This window comes from Lygodium microphyllum, unplaced genomic scaffold (assembly GCF_053477565.2).
Source record: "Lygodium microphyllum isolate KBCC unplaced genomic scaffold, Lygodium_microphyllum_v1.1.10 scaffold_536, whole genome shotgun sequence".
Classification (NCBI taxonomy): domain Eukaryota; kingdom Viridiplantae; phylum Streptophyta; class Polypodiopsida; order Schizaeales; family Lygodiaceae; genus Lygodium; species Lygodium microphyllum.
The window spans coordinates 31,829-37,233 of NW_028229982.1; the positions used below are offsets into that span (position 1 = coordinate 31,829).

At 39.6% G+C, this 5,405-nt stretch overlaps 1 non-coding gene across 1 annotated transcript; it reads right to left on the reverse strand.

Moving 5' to 3' along the window:
* Positions 1-440: 440 nt before the first annotated feature.
* Positions 441-508, reverse strand: LOC148008026 (small nucleolar RNA SNORD36). The gene has a single exon (XR_015690287.1). It is a non-coding gene; the product is annotated as a small nucleolar RNA SNORD36 (small nucleolar RNA).
* Positions 509-5,405: the final 4,897 nt, after the last annotated feature.

The following is a 5,405-nucleotide window of genomic DNA, read 5'->3' on the forward strand; positions in this document are numbered from 1 at the left end:
AGAAGCAGAAGCTCTACAGAAGACCTACAGAAGGTTACAAAAGATCATCAAAACCACATAACTCACTCTCAAATCATTCCAAACTCTCACAAACCATTCAATAAACTTTCACAATATCTCATTCTTCATCAATGAATACTTCATCCCTCCTTACAGAAGACAATCAGAACAAAACAGACCAAAACAGAAGATATACAGAACCATTCAGAACCTATCAGAACATCACAGAATCATCAACAAACATCATGAACTTCCAAAACACAATCATTATCATCTAAAACACTCTCAAACCACTTACAAATCAATCAATCATCCCATAAAATCAACCATTCAGCTCTCCAAAAACAACAAAAATCAGCCAAAAAACAAGTCATTTCAACACTCAACATATCCCCACACTTAATAAGGAAGCGTCCTCGCGACCCAGGAAAAAGGGAATACAAGTTCATTGAAAAGCTCAACTTTGATCTTCAATATCTTTTCAAAAAGAATCCATCCACCATGACCCCATCTTATAACCTGTTTCTGATATAAAAATACAAAGAAAGGAAAACTCTTTATACATTAACACCTCTTATCAAACTAAAAATCACCACAAATTTGTAAAGGATATAAGAGTTTGCTTCTTCGTCATCTGCATCTGCTTCAACTCTCCAACCACGACCCCATCTCTACAAATCTCCAAAACATAGCTCGTACATGAAATCCAAAAGGAAACCACCACGTTCGTTTGACATAAATGAACTCACAACACAAACACTAATACACAACACAACCATCTGAATGACTTCTTCAAATAAGAGAGTTGTTCATTAGAAAGCTTCCACCATACATTGGAAAGGTATCAATGAAGATGATCCCTCTTAAAAGATTGATGTTGTCGGAATCGATCCATAGATAAGGATTCATCTACAAAGTTTTTAGGAGGATTTTGAAAAAATTGGAGACAGCACATCCTTTCCAACAGGACGAGGTATCTGCTAGGCAAACAAAGGGCATGAAAATACAGTATGTCCAGCTGTTGGGAATCAATGCTAACATTGACATTCATGCACAACTTTGGAATAGGCTTTGAATCAGTATGAGAGTGCCCATGAATATACGCCAGGTACCAAGCAAAGTGAGCAGTTAATCTCACTGAGGGATCTGCAGACTGTGAATATTGTTGGGCAAAATGAACATAGTTTTGATAAGCTTGACTGGAAGCTGTCCATTCTCCTGGAATTAATGGCCAATTAATCTGCGGTCCTGTAAGGCAGTCATCCGAACTCCATCCCCTTCTTCTGGAAATCTGATTATCAAAACCGTCACAGTCACTAACTAACTGAGGTGGTTGAGATATGGAAGTGTTAGGAGAGGGTAATGGAATAAGGGAAAGTGGATGAAGGGAAGGATAGGAAAAATCATAAAAGGAAGAAAAGGTTAAAGAAGGAGTGGCAGAAATTTGTAAGGAATCACTAAGGAAAGGTGTTAATTGATAAATAGGAAATGTGGAGGGTACATTTATGAGGGGTGAAGAACAGGGTGGAGAAGGGGAAAATACCCTATCCTCAATAAAGGAACAGTAAGTGAAAATAGGAATTTGAGGGAAAGATGAAGGTTGGAAAAGAAGTGGTAAAATAGTGGAATTAGATTGACAAAGGGAAATATATATAGCATAGCGGTGAGCCATTTGTTGATAATAGAGGAGGGTAGGAACAGAAGGTCCTAAAAGAGATCGTCTATGATAGGTATCAAAGAAGGTAGCATCAAATGGATTATGTTTGGAAAGATAGGTTAAGAGATCCATCCTCAGTTGTTTAGTACTCTGGGCAAAGGTAGAAGCTGTGTTTTGTCTTTGATTGAGGACCACCGAATCAATCATGGGATGCCACGAATTATCCTGATAATCAACTACTTTGGAGGAATAACTCTAGAACATATCAACTATGCGCAACTCCAAATGATTGACATATAAAACAGCCTGTAAGACCACATCCCCCACATACCATGCCATATCTACCTCATCTGGGATTAACAAATCTCCTCGGAGATACATGTATGACATCAACATGGTATCTGGCGTGACAGAATCTTCAAAGACCATTCTGACTACCTCTGTCAACAACTCAGCAGACCAAGCCCCACTCCAGCCATCCTCTGGAAAATGTAAATCCATCGTGGAAAGCTTCATATAGAAGACCAACTTCTGTAAGTGGTAGTGGACAAAGAAAGAATGGTCGGGTAAGACATATTCCTGAAACTGCTCAAAGGTAGACCATAACAAGTCCATTCTGGATTGCAATCTTTCCACAGGAAACAGCCAAGTCCTGCTGTGAAAGAGAAGGAATCAATGGAACAGGAGGGCTTGGAGGAACAGAGCGGGACTTTGCAAGCTGATCTTGCAACTGCTGGATTTGGGAGGCTTGGTTGGCCACTGTGTCATTAGCAGTCTGTAAAGCTGAAAGCTTGTCATCTAAGATAGCTTGGAATTCCTTCGCTTCGCTGGACATCCTCTCCTTCTCTGCTGAAAGGTTAGTAACCTGTGACTGAGCCTCGAATAACTGGGTCTTCAATGAAGAAATCTCATCGCTTTGAGTGGCAACCAGTTGGGTTTGCTGTTCCATTTGCTTAAATAGATCTGCTAGGGTATCCTTAGCAGAAGCTAACTCAGATGTTGCCTTATGCAACTGGTATTTGGACTGCATGAGCTCTTCATAGAAAGATGCGTACAGCTGTTGAACACAGGCTGTCACTGACAACTCAATGGAACTTTGAATATCCTTGCAGAGGAAAGGAATGGCATCTCCTGAAACGAGACTGTTCAGGGAAGGAACTGAGATCTCCAAGGATCCTTCTCGATGTGCTCTGAACAGGTTATTGCAAGTGAGATACCCAGGGAGTTCACTGCTAGAAGTAGCAGGGATAGGCACTGAGGGAAGTACAGCAGGGGCTTTATCTGCTACCCTCTTCAAGCGTTTGCGCTGTATGACCAGGGGAGGCGGAGAATCATCATCCTCAATGTCAATGGGTGCTGACTCGTCTGAAGGTGGAGGAGGAGGTACTGGATCTGATGGAGGAGGTGGAGGCACAGTCTTCTGTAAACCTGAATAGGTCAAGAAGGCAGACAAATATGATCCATCGGTAACATTGGTAACATTACCCCTCGTGACTTTAACAAAAAGCTGATCCATTTTAGTAAGGAGGTAAGTGCTCCAATCAAGAGCAACTCCTTTTAGCACCATCCTGGAAGCTGTGAAAAGCTCTTTGGACAAATAGTGGGATGGCGTTTTGGCAGGCATGAACCTGTCCTGAAGTAACTGACACATCGTCTTCCATACGGGATCAGTAATAATAGAAAACGAAACTCCTGAAGAGTTTATCACCTTCTTAACATCAAGGACTTCCCTTGTCTGCTTCTACAACAGCTTCAGAATCTCTTCATTAGAGAAGAGCTGACGAGTGGTCACAAAAGGTTCTCCTTTGAAGGGAAGAGACAGAGCCTTCCCTAAGCCTCGAGATGTCAAAGTCATAGACATGCCTTGGACTACTCCTGTCTTCTTGCTGTAAGAGGCCAGGAACTCATCACATAAGGACGGATCCTCTGGAAGCAATGGAAAAGGAGTGGCCACAAAAGCAGCAAGTCCCGCCTTCGTGAGGGGCTCAAAAGTAAGTAGGGACGAGTAATCCCTACTAACTAGTGGGACGTACTGGATAGGGGGAGGAGCATGAGAAGGCACCATTCAGATGGTTACACACACACCACAAACACAGACAATCAAAGAGAATGCCTGCAAAGCAACAGACAAAAAACCAAGGATAAGAGAATTACCAATAAAACGTGACACGACCTACTAACCCCAAGCAAACCACATCCTAGAAAAAATTTAACATGACCTCGAGACAAATGCGACCGAAAGCTTCATGCGATGCATCAGACAAACACCCTGAACCCCGTATCAGGCAACAAAAGAAAAAAACTGCATACCGTACCCGTAACCGTAACTAAGACAGCAAACCAAAACAATACCACATCCGACACATATCAAAACTAAATCAGTGATAAACCAAGACTGGACCATGGAAAATAACTCTAATGACGGCGCATACCCATCCCACGAAACGCTTCATTAAAAAGGGGAATTAAGTGCAGTGAGGGGGGAATTAATTTAATGAAGGGTTGATTTTAATCAATTATTAAAAATGGGTGAATTTTTATTAGGTGATAAACCTTAACAAGAAAACGGCGTTTCCTTATTATAAATTAAATTACCAATTATTAGGTGAAGCGATGCAGTTATTCGATTCTCGGACTTCGATACCCGACTGGGTCTCTAAATGCAAGTTCATTGATTACAAAATAAGGTGATGTGGAGCGCTTTTTTGCCAGCGCGTGCTCATGTGACGGCTGGTTTATTTAATTTAAAATTTAAAGTGCCTCTTTAACGCACGTAGCGCGTGCTAAGTGAACGGCTGGTTTATTTTAATTTAAAAAGTATGTGTGTTTTAGCGCGAATGCGCGTGAAAATTGTGGGTGAATTAAAGGGTTCATTTTAACAATTAATTTGTGATTAAGGGGAAAAATAAAAAATAAAGCACATAAAATAAATACCTGGAAGGGGTGTGTATGTAATGCAGGAATGTGCACAGAAGAGTCCACCAAAAGAAGGGAATCCAGTAAAGGAAAAGTAAAGATCACTGATGAAACAACAATAACAACACCTTAGCAGATGTGTTAATTTGGTTTTTTTTCTTTTTTGTGGGTTTTTTTATTTTTAATTTTTTTTAATGTTTATTGTTTATTTTTGTTATTTTTTTATTGTGGTAAGTTGGGATTATTTAGGGTTGAATAAATGGAAAATGAGCAAGGGAGGTGAGGGGAATTTTTTAGAATTTTTAAGAATTTTTTAGAATTTTTAAATGAATTTTCTACATGTATTGGCAATTTGGGGGTGAAATGAGGAAATATTTAATTTTTAGAAATTTTAGGATAGGCAATTGCCAACAGACAAATTCCCAAAAATTAACAAAAGGCAAAAGGAATTTTTAGAAATTTTTCTGAAATTTTTTTAATGGAAAAATTAATGTAGTGATTAATTAAGTCACCTAAATCATATTAATCAAATAAGTCAGTTAGGCATAAGTCAATTAAGTCTGGTTAGTGGGGTAAGTCATGTTAGTCCACCTAAGTCAAGTCAGGTTAGTCTAGGTTGCTTAGGTTAGTCAACTAGGCTAGGTTAACTAACTAAGTTAGGTTAGTCAACTAAGGTAAGTTAACTAGGTTGGGGTTAGTCAACTAAGTTAAGTTAGGTTAGTTAGGTTTGAACTAACTAAGGTTAGTGTTCTTAGTTAGGTTAGTTAGGTTAAAACTAACTAAGGTTAGTGTACTAACCAGAATAGGGTTAGTGGAGGAGGCAGTTAGGGTT